This window comes from Elgaria multicarinata, chromosome 2 (assembly GCF_023053635.1).
Source record: "Elgaria multicarinata webbii isolate HBS135686 ecotype San Diego chromosome 2, rElgMul1.1.pri, whole genome shotgun sequence".
Taxonomy (NCBI): domain Eukaryota; kingdom Metazoa; phylum Chordata; class Lepidosauria; order Squamata; family Anguidae; genus Elgaria; species Elgaria multicarinata.
Genome location: NC_086172.1, coordinates 166,814,866 through 166,832,140, shown reverse-complemented (window position 1 = coordinate 166,832,140; position 17,275 = coordinate 166,814,866). Strand labels below are relative to the sequence as shown.

The window sequence follows — 17,275 nt, the reverse complement described above, 5'->3', positions numbered from 1 at the left end:
GGGCAACAACATTTCTTAAGCCAAATATTAGTGCTTAAAAAATTGAAATTAGAATTGTTGTTGTTGCTATTTACACAGGGCCATTGAGCCTAACTGGAAGTTGGGCCCTAGAAATTTTTACACCTACTCCAAATAAGGGCAGTCTTGAATTTTGACCAAGATATTAAATCAGGCTTCACCCAACGTGGCATTCATCAGATATATTTATTTATTTATTGCATATATATACACCTTTTTTCCTCCAGGGAACCCAAGGCGAGAGCCAGTGTGGTGTAGTGGCTAGAGTGTCAGACTGGGAGTCGGGAGATCCGAGTTCTAGTCCCCACTCAGCCATGGAAACCCACTCGGTGACTTTGGGTCAGTCACAGACTCTCAGCCTAACCCTCCTCACAGGATTGTTGTTGTGAGGATAAAGTGGAGAGGAGGAGGATTATGTATGCTGCCTTGGGTTCCTTGCAGGAAAAAAGGCGGGATATAAAGGCAATAATAAATAAATAAATCGGCATACACAGTCCCCTTCCTCTCCATTTTATTCTTACAATGACAACCTTATGAGGTAGGTTGGGCTCAGAGTCAGTGACTGGCCCAAAGTCACCCAGTGAGCTTCCATGACTCAGTAGAGACTAGAACCCGGATTGCCCGACTCCCAGCCCAACACTCTAGCCACTACACCACACTGGTTCTCCCATTAATTCCCAGCCAGCATGCAGACTGGCCATGCAGGCTAGGAATTATGGGATTTGCAGTCCAACACAAGTTGGGGATGGCTATATTAAGTAGTAACAAGGCTGTAAACCTATATGCATTTTCCTGGGAGAAACCCACATTAAATAAACTCAGTGGGGCTTACATCTTAGTAAACATGCACTATTAAGTGTTGAGTAAAAGCCCTTTGTACTCTCCTGCACTACCATCATTAGATCTTTTATCTCAAGAACTGTTCTGAAAGGAATGCTGAAATAAAACATTACTCAGGATCTATACTGCACACACTGCAAGTCCTCAAGGACCCTCCCCCTCGTTTATGTCCCTGTCACATGCACTATTAGAATGTAACTGAGGGCCAAGTGCAGTTAATTCCAAAAAGCCAATTGAGTGCTGTGAACCTGCACTCTGATTAACTTTCATTCTCTATTTACATGCCAACAGGAATTTAAAAATCAGAGTGAGACAATACATATGAGGACAAAGCACCTAGAAGGTAGCACAAAGGCTTGTTTTTGCCATGGACTGCTAGCATATGACATCATTGCCAACTTTTTTTTTTTATGTCTTGGCTCCTGTGCCATTAAGAGCACCTGGATCACAGAAATATAACACCTGAAGCTTTTCCTGGCACAGAAACAAGTGGGAGGGGAGGGGGGAAATCACCTGGTAGATTTTTGGATACCAGACTAGTGTTAAAAAGAAACACAGAAGGGCCGGTTAAAAAGAAAAGGAGATGCCAGCTGTGGAGTGAAATAACGAGAACAGCAAAAAGTCTTGCAAGACTATCATGGCTACTCTCTCTAGAAATTGTTAAGAGCATTCCTCTGTGTTATGGAAATTACATGGAGCAAGGGAAGGAGGATTGGCAGAGGGATAACCGGATCTGTCTAGAGTAGGAAAAGCAATGCGGCACCTTGAAGTCCTACAGATTTATTATGGCATGAGTTTTCACGGCCTGAAGTCCACCACATCAAGGAACTGATAGCAACACACTTAGAAAGCAGCTCAGGGAGGCCATGTACAAAGGAGCTGGAGGCTTGTGCACCTTAGAAAGTTGTGTAGACAAGAAAACGTCGGTAGGTGTAGCTTGCATGACAAGCAACACCCGCTAAAATCCCCTTTTCTAGGCCATTCTTAAAGGGGAAGGCACCCTGCCCTCTTCTGCACCTGGCCACCATTGAAGAGTTCACCAACCAGTGGAGGCTGGTGGCTCTGATGTCAGTGGGGCAGTGCATCCGCACCGGGTTTCAGTCAAAACTATCCAAGGTGCAAAGAAAAACACCCCAGAGAGCTCCTTTAGAGTTCTGACTAAAACCCGGAGTGGCTGCACTGCCCCACTGACATCAGAGCCACCAGCCTCCACTGGCACCTTCACCCCATCATGACATATTTTAATTGTAATTTAATGTATTATACAATGCACGTTAATGTATTTAAATTCTCTTGTAAATCGCTTAATTATACTAAGCAATATATCATTCTATTCAAGCGTCATCGTCATGATCCTTGTGCGTCTTTACTCAGAAGTAAACGCCCACTTTGCCCAATGGGGCCTGCTCCCAGTCCCAAGGAAGCGTGCAAAGGACAGCAAACTCACTTCAGTGCAGTTTACTCCGGGTGTGCTTCACCGCCCAACGCCCTTGATCAGTAAGGAGGAGATGTCTAACCCCACCCCTTTCCCTTACCTTCCCGGGTGCCTGCATGGAAGGCGCGTAGGATCAGGGCCCGGGCACAGCTCCTCTCTGGCTCGTGCAGACACGTGGCTCGGCTACTTCCTCCCCCGTCGCAGCCTGCTGACGCCGCCCCGGCCTCGCTGCTCCGCCGGCTCTGAGCCAGAGAGCAGCGCTTGGCTCTGCCTCGGCTTTCACGCAGCGCGGTTTTCTCTTCCTGCTTCTTCCATAAGAGGTGATGCAATTTCGCATCCCGCCTCTCCTTCCCTCTTCCTACTGAAGGCATGAGCGGGGTGGCTGCATCGCTGCCATATAGCCTCATCGTTTTATTCATTATTTATTTATTTAATTAGGCTATAGGCATGTAATTTAATTATTGTTTATTAAATTATTAAATAAATAATTTAATTATATATAATTAAAAGGGTTGGATAAATTCCTGGAGGCAAAGGCTATCCATGGCTACTAGCCCTGATGGTTGTGTGCTATCTCCAGTATTCGAGGCAGTAAGCCTGTGTGCACTAGTTGCTGGGGAACATGGGTGGGAGGGTGCTGTTGCACTAGGTCCTGCTTCTTCATCCCTGGCCGATGTTATCCTAAAACATAACAGACTATAATGAAGATGAGAAGTAAAGATAAATAAAAGAAGTTATTTATGACTATGTAGCCGGGAACAGATTTAGGGAGTGGAGGAGAGTGCAGAGTTAATATAAATAACCACTCTTGCATGTAAATAACTACAAACACAATAAGTTGTGAGCGTTTCCTCTAATACAAACGGTCGAGTTGATTATATCATGAGTAGGTTAGTCCAGTAAAAACTTAGTGTAGAGGTCCATATATTGTATTAGACTATGAGTGTTGTTTCTTTTTATTTAATTTTAAGTTGGATGAACTTGTTTACAATGTAATATGATTTTATATATATATTACTTGAATGTCTTATAGCTCCTGACGAAGGATCTCCAGATCTGAAATGTTGAGCGTTGTACAAGTTTGGATGAAAGTTTTTTATATTTCGGATAAGAAAAATAAAGAAACCTCTTTTGACATTTCATAGCACCGGAGCTAGTCGCCTCTCTTTCTCACTGCCTTTTTGTGGTGCTCTTTCCCTCTTTTTCCACAACGATGGCTGCTTGGCCACTGTGTGAACAGAGTGCTGGACTAGATGGACCCTTGGTCTGATCCAGCGTGGCACTCCTTATGTTCTTATATTTCTATAGCTCTCTGGGCAGTTCACAACAATTAAAACCACAAAGTACATCCTAAAACACAATATAACATGAAAAAGTTTAAAACTACAGTAGAAAAGTACAAACCAAAATTAAAAAGATCTGGCAGCGACACATAAAGTTAAAATGCAACAGGATTGCCAACAGTTGCCAGCTTTTCAACTGGCCCTTATAACTGTGCAGTGGCTTGTTCCACAACAATTAACAGGTGATGACGTCTTCATTGTTTGTATCTGTTCATTCCTACATATCAAACCACTGCTAAAGGCACATCTACAGAGGACAGCTGAAAAGCTGGCAACTCCAGTTGCCATGTTTTTGGATTGGTTGTAAATAGAACTGCTTCTTTCACTTTTAACAACATCCTGGATATGCAGGAATTATTCAGGTAAATAATTACCTCTGTGCTAGCAAAAGCACCTCTTACTAAATTCCAGCATGTCAAATTGCTGTTAAAAGCATAAGAGAGCCAGTTAAAGAAGAAGTTGGCAACCCTATACTGATTATGCTTGGGAAGGAACAATTAATCCTCTTGGCTGTGTTCAAGACTAGTTACATAAACATTTGCAGTTTTAGAAGAATGAGGAAAATGTTCAACTGCAAGTCGCCATTTTGGCCTGCATGGAACCTCATAGTATTTCTTGGACTCCAAAATTTCGTAATCCAATAAGAGTTCAGCCAATGAAACATGTCAGCGTCCCCATTCCGATTTCGTAGCTTTTAAACTGAGGGAGATGCAGCCCACTTCCCTGGACTTAACAGCGTGATGATGATGATAATATCCTGCAGGAAATGCAAGTAACAAAGATGTCTCTCTAATTATATTATTTTCTAAGCCTAGTGGTTTAAGACCATAATCTCCACACTCAGGAAAACAGCCTCTGTTCGTTCACATGTGAGTGGAAAGCAATCATCTGTCTGAAAGAATTTGGTTGTAAAGGTCACTGAGAGGACACCGTATCAGGGGCAAGATTAGTTGAGACAACTGAGGGCTTGCTCAAGCATTCCAGGGTCTAAATATTGCAAGATCCCAAGTACTACAATGATCCATGGCTTCTTTTAAGGGCCATTGTTCCACTTACCATCATACATAAACAATTTAGGAGTCAATGCAAAACATGAATACAAACAAACCCTTCAGTTCAGAAAGTAGTATGTTGCAACAGGAATATTATGAAATCTTTCAATATGCAAAAGAGTAAGCTGCAATCTTGCACACCATTCTTGTGTCTTAACTTGTCGTGTTACCTACACCACTCTGTTTATTCTCCATGTATCTAACATGACTACCTTTTCCCGTTTGTATATGTCTGCATTTTTTATTTTCTTATCCTTTTGTAGTCTGGCACTGATGGTTGAGTATTGATAAAAACAAAGGGGCACCCGTAAGGCTTGTTTTAATAAAATTAACATTTAAACAAAAATGGGATTCTCAAATCTCTTTTCTTTTTGAAAGACAGGCTTGTTAAGTTGCAACTAGGAAGTGTCTGGTTTTTTTAAACTCAGACATGCATGAATTTGGAGGAATTGTGCTAACATGCCTATTGTCATGTTTTAGAACCCTGTGTGATTTGGGCAGCTGGTTTTAGGTCAAGGGTTAGAAATAAAGAGGCAGTTTACTCTAAAGTAAGTCACTTTGTGTTCAGTGGGGTTTACTTCCTTGTCTCTATGCTCACTTTTCCTAGCATGAAGTTCCACTGAATACAATGGGAATTGCTTCTGAGTGGATATGAATACGATGACTCTGTAAAACTAGCTTGCACAAATAGAGCGGTATGTATGCATTTCAGATGGGATTTAATTTTTGATGTGGAGGCATTCTCAAATAAATGGCCCTCTACATGGAATCTGAGGTGGTACAGCTGCACACGAGTCCTGTACCTTGTCAGGAATAGCCTGCCCTAGCTATAACTAGCGTGACCAGATACAAAAGAGGGCAGGGCTCCTGCAGCTTTTAACTGTTGTGATGAAGAGGGAATTTCACCGGGTGCTGCATGCCTACAAATGACACCTACTGAAATTCCCTTTTCTACACAACTGTTAAAGTTACAGGAGCCCAGTCCTCCTTTCTATGAGGTCATCCTAGGATAGATGCCACTCTGTATGTTGATGAAAATAAAATATTAAAATATTAATAACACTTTAAAACAATAGATGAGATGTATTTGTGTGTGTTCAATAAAGCACTGGCGTTTGTTTCTATTTTTTTATTATATCTATCCTATTCTCTACTCCTCCCTCAACCTCTAAGCCCAAAATACCAAACAACTTTCTCTTGTTGCAGTTACCCTTCTCTCAGGCCTAGAGAGTTGCTGCCAGTCAGTGTAGTCAATTTTGAATTAGATGTCCGACTTGGTAAAGGCACCTTCCTATGTTTCTATAAATAATTTGAAAACAGCTGAATTTGTTCCTGTTCATGGATTTGGTGTGTCATGTTTAGGTTGGCCCCATTCTATGAATGAACTCAAAAACATAAGAGCCATGCTAGATCAGACCAAGAGGCCGTCTCGTCCGGCAGGATTACAGTTTGAGATTGATAAACAAATGGTCAAAGAACACCTAATTTCCTTGAATGAGTTCAAATCTCCAGGGCCCGATGAACTGCATCCTAGAGTAATGAAGGAGCTAGCGGAGAACTCTCAGAACTTTTGTCTATTATCTTTGCAAAATCATGGAAGACGGGTGAGGTGCTGGACGACTGGAGGAGGGCTAACGTTGTCCCTATCTTCAAAAAGGGCAAAAAGGAGGAACCTGGGAACTACAGACCAGTCAGTCTGACATCCATCCCTGGGAAAATTCTGGAGCAGATTATAAAGAAGTCAATCTGTAAACACCTTGAAATCAATGTGGTGATCACTAGAAGCCAACATGGATTTGTCAAGAACAAGTCCTGTCAGACAAATTTGATCTCATTTTTTGATAAGGTAACCTCCCTTGTGGACCGTGGGAATGCTATAGACGTCATATATCTTGACTTCAGCAAAGCTTTTGACAAAGTACCACATGACATTCTGATTAACAAACTAGCTAAAAGTGGGCTAGATGGAACAACTATTAGGTGGATTCACAGTTGGCTACAGAATCGGACTCAAAGAGTACTTATCAATGGAACCTTCTCAAACTGGGGAGAGGCAACGAGTGGGGTACTGCAGGGCTCAGTCCTGGGCCCAGTGCTCTTCAACATTTTTATTATCTCTCTCTCTCTTACATCAGCTTCCCCTGTGAATTAATTATAATTGTTATGCATTAGAGTTCTGTGTCTCAAACACAAGGAAATTTTGGCCACTTTGTCTCAGACCTTTGCAGAGGTGGGACCCTTCCACCCCCACCCCTGCAGTATGCTAGTAACAAGTCTGGGGCAGGAGAAGGTAGCATTAGATACAGCCTCAGCAGACTGTGCAAGCGTCCTGTTGAATTATACAGCAGATGGGCCTGAATTATAGAGCAGAAAACAAGTTTGCAACCAAATACGGAGACTTCGGATAATTGCTACAAAGATGGGGGAAGAAGCGCTAAAGTTACTCAGGGGCCCCTGCTCTTCCTTTCCCCAGTGGCTTCATTATAAATGGTGTGTAGTAAATAAGTGCTAATGGAAATAATTCTTAGGCTTCCGAAATGGTCCAGGAGGATCTAATGGCCCAAATGATATTGGAAATCAATGAGGTTAAGCATGCCTAACTGTACAGAACTGAGTTGCAGAGCAAACTGGACACCTATACTCTCATTTTCCATAAGATGTAGTGATGGCCTCCAATTTGGATAGCTTTAAAAGACGGCTAGACAAATTCCTGGAGGATAAGGCAATGAACTAGTCCTGATGGCTATATGCCACTTCCAGTATCAGAGGCAGTATGCCTATGTGCACCATTTGCTGGGGAACATGGGTGGGAGGATGCTATTGGCCACTTTGTGTCCTGTTTGTGGATTTCCTGTGGTTGGCTAGTTGGCCACTGTGTGAACAGAATCATAGAATAGCAGAGCTGGAAGGGGCCTACAAGGCCAACGAGTCCAACCCCCTGCTCAATGCAGGAATCCACCCTAAAGCATCCCTGACAGTTGGTTGTCCAGCTGCCTCTTGAAGGCCTCTAGGGTGGGAGAGCCCACAACCTCCCTAGGTAACTGATTCCATTGTCGCACTGCTCTAACAGTGCGACAATGATACTAAAATAGTATCAAAATACGGTGAGTCTTTTGCTTTTACAGCACAATTAAAGCAGGAGGCATGGGGGTACTTCACAGTAAAAGCAGATTATAAACTGGAAAACTTCATGCCCATGTTCTCAATAATGCTGTTGCAAAGTCGCCAGTTTTTGCTTGGGTCACAGTGATGGTGTCTGAGCAGGAGTTTGGGCAGAGAGCTGGGGTGCAGAATGTGCAGGGAGGCCCCCATAATATGCCTTACCATCTAAAGTGCTCCCCTATAAGACTGTACATTACTGTTGGGGAGGATACACAGTGGACAAAACATTTGGGAGGAGAAGCAGTGCACTGAGTAAGGGAAATCCCTTCGTTATCTCCATTCAATGAGAGGAGATAACAGGGGGATTCCCTTCCCTGACCCCTCTCCCTAGATAGTATCTAGTGAGTGGGACTTGGAGAAGAATTAGGCAGGAGCCAACGCCTCTGCAGGCTGGACAGGGAACTTCTTGCCCAAGAAATGGAAGTTCACCATCCCTGACCTAAATAACCGCTCCTCTCATTAAATACAGAATCTAAAATTACCTAACTGCACTACTGACTGTGGATAGAGCTCTAGTGTTTTTAAGATGCTGTGCGAAGTATTAGAATGATAGGGCTACTGCCCTTAGCTGGCAGAATCCCTTCGCTTTAATAGCAGTAAGGTAGGGTGACCATATGAAAAGGAGGACCGGGCTCCTGTATCTTTAACAGTTGTGTTGAAAAGAGAATTTCAGCAGGTGTCATGTGTATGTATCAGCACTTGGTGAAATTCCCTCTTCATCACAACAGTTAAAGCTGCAAGAGCCCTGCCCTCTTTTGTAGAGTAACCAGATACAAAAGAGGTCAGGGCTCCTGCTATTAAAGATACTGGGGCCCTGTCCTCCTTTTCATATGGTCACCCTAAGTAAGGCATAAATTAAACAAGACACCAGCCTTATCTGTGAGGCATCTGATGACCCCAGGGCCTTAGCAACCTGAAGGTTGCCACGTTTTTTCCTGGCAAAGCTCCTGTACCTTAAAGAGCTGACATTCAAACAAGGGCAGCTTTCCTGTTGTTTCATCTCCTTGCTAGGAACAGCTTCACCTTTTGAATGTCTGGCTGTGATTAAGATCTTAAATGCAGAGGTGCCGCTGTAACTTTCCCCCTCTGGCTCCTTCATAGGACATTTTTTCTGTCTAAACATGCCTAGAATTCTGCCCATAAAGACACAGAAGCAAGGACAAGTGTTTGTTTTCGTTAACGATAACTGCTAGTAATAATGAAAAAGAGAAAAGGAAAGATTGTGGAGCAATGGTGCTTTGACCATGATGCTTTATTCGAGAATAAGCTGAACATCACCTACGATAACCCAGTGGGACATTTAAGGCTGGAATTAAAAGGAATTATCTCAGCTGGAGCAGTGCTAATGAGGCAATGGGAACGTTTGCATCTCTTTGGATGACGTAAGAGCGGAAGGAAGAAATTAGAGCCTGCTCTGTACTAGTGGCATGGTGGTTACATATTGCTTCCAGTAGCAGAGACTTGGGAGTTACCAACTCCAGGTTTTGGAGAGCCAATGGGTAAAACATCCTCAGTGGGCCCCTCCCTCTGTGGGTCTACTTTCTCATCACCATGGTATTGCTCCTCCTCCTCTTTCTCATCATTGCTGCCGCTTGATTGATTGACCAACACAGAGCCCAGGGAGCAAGTAGGCCATGGCATCTCCTCCTCACCACCACCATTGTCTGGGCCAGAGCGAGAAGCAAGTGACCAAGCAGGTTGCCATGGTGAGGAGGAACAGCAACTCCAGGGGGCTCTTGTCACTGGGCCCCTGCTGGAGTTGAGCCAGGCCCAACCATGCCTACCCTTGACGCCTGTCCTGAGAGCACGACTTCACTCATGTTCTGCTTGTGGACTTCCCACAGGCATTTAAAGGAAGCAAAAGCTAAGTGTAGCCATACACGTAGTGTGGATTTTGGGAAAGCTGATTTTAATAAACTCAGAACTATGCATTCTCTTCCCCTCCTTATTGTTTTATTATGATTTTATTAGAATGTAAGCCTATGCGGCAGGGTCTTGCTATTTACTGTTTTACTCTGTACAGCACCATGTACATTGATGGTGCTATATAAATAAATAAATAAATAAATAAATAAATAATAATAAGTAAGGTCCCATGGCAAGTGCCCCTGATGAGAAAAGGAGTCCAAGATGGGTGGGAGTTTTTTTTTTAAAAAAGGAAATTTTAAAGGCACAATTACAAACAATTACAACAAGGAGAAAAGATAGAAGACAACAGAAGAAACCAACGTGGCTCCACAAAATGCTTAGAGGTGACCTGTAAACAAAAAAAGGATACATATAGGAAGTGGAAGGAATGCCAGGCCACAAAAGAAGAATACAGACAGGTAGCACAGAAGTGCCGAAATGGCATCAGGAAGGCTAAAGCTGAGAATGAGCTGAGACTAGCAAGGGATGCTAAAAGCAATAAAAAGGCTTTCTTCAGATACGTGAATAGTAAAAGATAGAAGAAAGAAATGGTGGTTCAGCTGCTTAATGAGGATGGCAAATTGATAACAGGTGGCAAAGTAAAAGCCGAAGTGCTCAATTCCTACTTTTCCTCAGTCTTCTCCCAAAAGCGGGTCTATGACTCCCCTGGAAAAAGTGAAATACAAGCTGAAGGGGCAGGATTGCAGTTTGAGATTGATAAACAAATAGTCAAGGAATACCTAATTTCTTTGAATGAGTTCAAATCTCCAGGGCCCAATGAACTGTATCTTAAAGTAATAAAGGAGCTAGCAGAAGAATTCTTAGAACAATTGTCTATTATCTTTGTGAAATCGTGGAAAACAGGTGAGGTTCCGGACGACTGGAGGAAGGCTAACGTTGTCCCTATCTTCAAAAAGGGCAAAAAGGAGGAATCTGGGAACTACAGACCAGTCAGTGTGACATCCATCCCTGGGAAAATTCTGGAGCAGATTATAAAGAGGTCAATCTGTAAGCATCTTGAAAACAATGCAGTGATTACTAGAAGCTGGCATCGATTTGTCAAGAACAAATCCTGTCAGACTAATCTGATCTCATTTTTTGATTGGGTAACCTCCCTTGTGGACTGTAGGAATGCTGTGGATATAATAGCTTCATCCCATGTACCTGTTTCCCTTGAATTATCCCTACAGTGCTAAGCTGTCGGCATTGTTGTTGTTGTTGCTACCGGGTGGCAAGATCCTTTGCATACCAGGAAATGGGTTTAAGGGGGGGGAAATGTAAAAAAAAATCATAAAAAATCAACGGATGACCCAATCCAATTCAAATTTGGTATGCTTAAAGCTCTCCTTAATATATATTACTGTGCCAATTTTGATGCCTTTATCTTTAAAGCTTACACAGATGTAAGCATTTGTTTATTTTTTCTTCAAATCCTGCTCCTGTGCTCCAGTGGCCACTCGGATGATATGCTCGAAAAATAGTATCAAAATACGGTGAGTCTTTTGCTTTTACAGCACAATTAAAGCAGGAGGCATGGGGGTACTTCACAGTAAAAGCAGATTATAAACTGGAAAACTTCATAGTCCTTTGCATGCAATTCGCAGTGATTGTACAGTATAACGCTGGTGTAATAAAGCTCAATGTAGACTTCAGCAGAGCTTTTGACAAAGTGCCCCATGATATTCTGATTAACAAACTAGCTAAAAGTGGGTTAGATGGAACAACTATTAGGTGGATCCACAGTTGGCTACAGAATTGGACTCAAAGAGTGCTTATCAACAGTACCTTTTCAAACTGGGGTAGGTAACAAGTGGGGTACTGCACGTCTCGGACCTGGGCCCAGTGCTCTTCAAAAAATTTATTAACGATTTGGACGAGGAGGTGCAGGGAACACTTATCAAATTTGCAGATGACACAAAATTGGGTGGGATAGCTTATACCCTGGAAGACAGAAACAAACTTCAAAGTGATCTTGATAGGCTGGAGTGCTGGGCTGAAAACAACAGGATGAAATTTAATAGGGATAAATGCCAAGTTCTACATTTAGGAAATAGAAACCAAAGGCACAGTTACAAGATGGGGGATACTTGGCTCAGCAATACTACAAACGAGAAGGATCTTGGAATTGTTGTAGATTGCAAGCTGAATATGAGCAAAAGTGCGATATGGCTGCAAGAAAGGCCAATGCTATTTTGGGCTGTATTAATAGAAGTATAGCTCCCAAATCATGTGAGGTACTGGTTCCTCTCTATTCGTCCCTGGTTAGGCCTCATCTAGAGTATTGCGTCCAGTTCTGGGCTCCACAATTCAAGAAGGACGCAGACAAGCTGGAGCATGTTCAGAAGAGGGCAACCAGGATGATCAGGGGTCTGGAAACAAAGCGCTATGAAGAGAGACTGAAAGAACTGGGCATGTTTAGCCTGGAGAAGAGAAGATTGATGGGAGACATGATAGCACTCTTCAAATACTTAAAAGGTTGTCACACAGAGGAGGGCCAGAATCTCTTCTCGATCCTCCCAGAGTGCAGGACACGGAAAAACAGGCTCAAGTTAAAGGAAGCCAGATTCCACCTGGACATCAGGAAAAACTTCCTGACTGTTAGAGCAGTACGACAATGGAATCAGTTCCCTAGGGAGGTTGTGGGCTCTCCCACACTAGAGGCCTTCAAGAGGCAGCTGGACTACCATCTGTCAGGGATGCTTTAGGGTGGATTCCTGCATTGAGCAGGGGGTTGGACTCGATGGCCTTGTAGGCCCCTTCCAACTCTGCTATTCTATGATTCTATGATTCTATGAAACCAAATGCACAGTTACAAGATGGGGGATACTTGGCTCAGCAATACTACAAATGAGAAGCACCTTGGAATTGTTGATCAGAAGCTGTATATGAGCCAACAGTGTGATGTGGCTGCAAAAAAAGCAAATGATATTTTGGGCTGTATTAATAGAAGTATTGCTTCCAAATCGCAAGAGGCACTGGTTCCTCTCTATTTGGTACTGGTTCGGCTTCATCTTGAATACTGTGTCCAGTTCTGGGCACCACACTTCTAGAAAGATGCAGACAAACTGGAGTGTGTTCAGAGGAGGGCAACGAGGATGACCAGGGGTCTGGAAACAAAGCCCTATGAGGAGAGACTGAAACAACTGGGCATGTTTAGCCTGGAGAAGAGAAGACTGAGGGAAGAGATAATTGCACTCTTGAAAGGTTGTCACACAGAGGAGGGCCAAGATCTCTTCTTGATCATCCCAGAGTGCAGGACACTGAATCATGGGCTCTAGTTACAGGAAGCCAAATTCTGGCTGGACATCAGGAAAAACTTCCTGACCATAGAGCAGTACGACAATAGAACCAGTGACCTAGGGAGGTCGTGGGCTCTCCCACACTAGAGGCCTTCAAGAGGCAGCTGGAGAACCATCTGTCAGGGATGCTTTAAAGTGGATTCCTGCAATGAGCAGGGGGTTGGACTCAATGGCCTTATAGGCCCCTTCCAACTCAATTTCACCGGGTTCTGCATGCATACAAATGACACCTGCTGAAATTCCCTTTTCAATACAACTGTTAAAGGTATAGGAGACCTGTACTCCTTTTCACATGGTCACCCTACCCAAGGGCTGCATGCAGGGTTGGATTGGTGGGTGGTGGACACATATGCATTTTTAATAAATTTATTACATTTTTATATGGCCCACTAGCCGAAGCTCTCTGGGCGGTTCACAACAATTAAAACCATAAAATACAAGACAATAAAACACAGGCGATAAAATACAACAAAAAAGTTCAAAAGTTTGGAAGTGCAATATAAAAATACAAATAACCAAACAGAAGATAGCAGTGATGCAAAAATTTAAAATACAATGCCAGATAAAAACAAACTGAAAAGCTAAAATGCCTGGGAGAATACATACACACACACAAACACACACACAGCATAATTCAGAAAATTACACACAGCTTAGCTGTTGCACTATGGGGTGAAACTTAACCATGGGGTCTTTTTCCAGCATGGGGCTGCACTAATGGGGAACACTGTTCTGCCTATCCTTATAATTGGGGGATCTTTATTTGGGATCATATATATTCAGCTGCATTTAGTGCTAGTTTCTGCTCTTTTTTCTTAAAAGGTGGCTTCTGTTCACTGTGTGTAGACTGAGTGCCTTTGAGCATTCAGCAATTATTCTCTAGTTTGGACCTTAATACACCTTTCAGTTAGGACCCTTAGGATACAATCCTATGTGTGTTTAGACAGAAAAAAAGTCCTACAATTTGTAGGACTTTTTTTCTGTCTAAACATGCATAGGATTGCACTCTTAATAGTATAATTTAGTAGAGAGCAAAACTGGCAAATAAATACAATTTCAAAGCAACTTTCCCCAATCTGGTGCCCTCCCCATCATTCGAAACCAGCATTGACTGGGGATGATAGAAGCTGTAGTCTAGCACATCTGGAGAGTGCCACTTTGGAGAAAGGCTGGCATAAAGATTTATTTGGCATTTTTATTTCATCCTCCCTCCAAGGAACTCAGGGTGGGTAGATGTAGGTCTCCCTCCCATGTTAGCCTCACAACGATCTTTTGAGGTAGACTAGGCAGAGATGATAGTGAAGAGCCCAAGGTCATGCAGTGAGCTTGATAGTGGATCCTGTTGTTCCTAGTTCAACAGAAAACGTATCTGCAATCTCATCAGGCTTGAGTTTCGGTGTAACATTAGGTGCAACTAGAAGGAGGAAGCAATTAACTGGAACAGTTGACAAAAGCATCTTGCCATGTGTAAACCATGGACAAAGAACCAGTTCTACAAACATGTACCTATTCAAATTAATAGAGCTGCACAGTGTTTTAGAACATAAGATTCTGCTAGGGTAACCATATGAAAAGGAGGACAGGGCTCCTGTATCTTTAACAGTTGTATCGAAAAAGGAATTTCAGCAGGTGTCATTTGTATATATGGAGAACCTGGTGAAATTCCCTCTTCATCACAACAGTTAAAGCTGCAGGTGCCCTGCCCTCTTTTAAATCTGGTCACTCTAGTATAGCTCCTGCAGCTTTAACTGTCGTGATGAAGAGGAAATTTCACCAGGTTCCCCATATCTACAAATGACACCTGCTGAAATTCCCCTGTCTATACAAATGTTAAAGATACAGGAGCCCTGTCCTCCTTTTCATATAGTCACCCTAAGTTCAGCTATGAAACTACTCTAGAGTTGGGCTTCAAAGTAAATAGGGCTACCACCTTTTTCTACTTCCCCAACAAACTTTATATGCCCTTCATGACCACAAGGCAGGCAAAAATCAGAGGCAGTAAGACTACATACACCAGTTGCTGGGGAACATGGGCAGGAAGTGTCCTGCTTGTAGTTCCCTGGTCAACAGCTGGTTGGCCACTGTGTGAACCAGAGTACTGGGCTAGATGGGCACTTAGTCTGATCCAGGAGGGCTCTTACTATGTTGTTAAAAATTCACCAAGATGCAACTTCGCCCTGCATTGAAGTGCAATGAGGAGCAAAGCTGAACCTGTTGAATTTCTGCAGCTATCAAAGGTCCCTGTTTGGTGGTGATAGGGGAAATGGCACATTTTTTTTGTTTTGTCTGGCCTGTTTGTGTGTGTGTGTCTCGTATTTATATGAATTGGGATGAACAATTATGTAATGGTTACGTGTTGCAATAGTAAGGAGGAGGGTCAAAGCGTTGTGTCTGTTTTAACCTTGATGAAACATAGTAAAACAATTTTCAAAAAGGAGTCCAGCACTCTACCCACCATATCAGCCTTCCCCAACCTGATGCCCTCTGGAAGCATTAGATTGTAACTCTCATCATTCAGCCATGCTGGCTAGAAATGATGGGCATTGCAGTCCAATTTAGCTGGAAGGCACCAGACTGGGGAAGGATTTTATTTATGCATTTCTTACATTTACATCCTGCCTTTCTGCCGTGAAACCCAAAGTGACATATATGATCCTCCTCCTCCTCCTCCATTTTTTTCTTCACAACAGTCCTGTGAGGTAGGTTAGGCTGAGGGTCAGTGACTGGCCCAAAGGCCCCTGTGAGCTTCCTGGCTGCGTGAGGGCTAGAACCCAGATCTCCTAGCTCCCAGTCCAACACTCTAGCCACTACACCACATTGGGCTCTTGGCAATGGGTGGCTGGGGGCACAATCTAGCCTGCAAAACATGGCTGCCATCTTTTCTTAAAGGGGCCTCTCTCTAGCTCTGCCTTAAGAACAGCATTATCTGCGGGACTTAGCAGGCCACGCTTTTTGTAGCATCAAGATAAACATGGTAATTTGGTCTTCTAGTTCCTGCAGATCAAACTGCTATTAAAGGCACAGCTTCAGATGTTTTCCCCCTGGCTCCCAGCAGAATCTTTCCCATTCTGGTGCTCTTGAAGTCCCATCAGCCCTAGCTAGATGGCCAGTGGTGAAAAATGATGGGTGATGGAGTCCGAAGCACCTGGAGGCCATAAAGTTGGGGAAGGGGCCCCTACTCCCAAGAACCCCCCATCTCATGCCAATGCAACCCAGCTGTGTTCTCCTGTGCATAAGGCAGCCTTCCCTCAACCTGGTGTTTTGAACTACAAATCCCAGGATTCCTAACTAATAGCCATGGTGGCTGGGACTGATGGAAGCTGAAGACCCAAACATCTGGAAGGCACCAGGCCAGACTGGCATAAAAATTATTTTGACGGGGTCTTTTCAGTGGATGCACCCAGAGAGATCCACCTTGCACTTAATTATAAATGTATGCAGCTTTTCACCCACCATAACTGTTTGCATTAAAGAGCAAAAGTAACATACCACCAAGGAACAAAAAAAATAAACTAAATCCTTAAAATCAAAAGGAGCAGGGTTAAAAACTTCAGTCATATGTTAAAATCCAATGGAATAAAAAGGGTTGCACTGCATCATTAGGACTAGTGCTAGTCTCACCTCCTGTGTGTGTGTGTGTGTGTGTGTGTGTGTGTGTGCAATTCCTAACTGGGGTGCTGCCACAGAAAAGGCCCTGTTTCCTGTTCCTACCAGCAAAAACTCTTTGGTTTTCACCACATTATGAAGACTTTTCTTTTAGTAAGATGGTGATTTAAGTGAACTTTGTTTGATAGGCTATTGCTGTTGTTCTTGGTTTTTTTAAATATCTTTCTGGTCTGTTTGCTCTTTCTTCTTTTAAATAATAATGTACTGCACAATTGTATACATGTCTATTCAGAAGTAACTCCCACTGAGTTCAAAGGAGCTTGCTCGCATGTAAATGGGTACAGACTTGCAGCCTTAGTGATATCATATCCTGCTTGTATTTTTAACCTATCGTATTTCTTTTCCCTTGTCACCTTGAACATTTCAGAAAGGCAAAATAGAAATGCTTTAAATAAAAAAAATTGTACACCCTGGCGACTCATTCTGAGATTTGGTTTACACATGCAATAGGATGAGGCGGTTGAATAGCAGTAGAAAGAAATAGCAAAGAAAGAAAAAAACCCTCTCCTTCACATTTCAGAAACTTGAACATATCTCCCTGCATTAAAACAT

At 43.0% G+C, this 17,275-nt stretch overlaps 1 protein-coding gene across 1 annotated transcript in view; it reads right to left on the bottom strand.

Annotated features, from left to right (window-relative positions):
• TRMT61A (tRNA methyltransferase 61A) overlaps positions 1-2,482 on the bottom strand; it is a 62,659-nt gene extending 60,177 nt beyond the window's left edge. The window contains exon 1 of the mRNA XM_063118116.1: positions 2,394-2,482. The gene's annotated coding sequence lies outside the window, so the exon portion shown is untranslated. The remainder of the gene's footprint in view (positions 1-2,393) is intronic.
• Between the last annotated feature and the right edge of the window lie 14,793 nt (positions 2,483-17,275).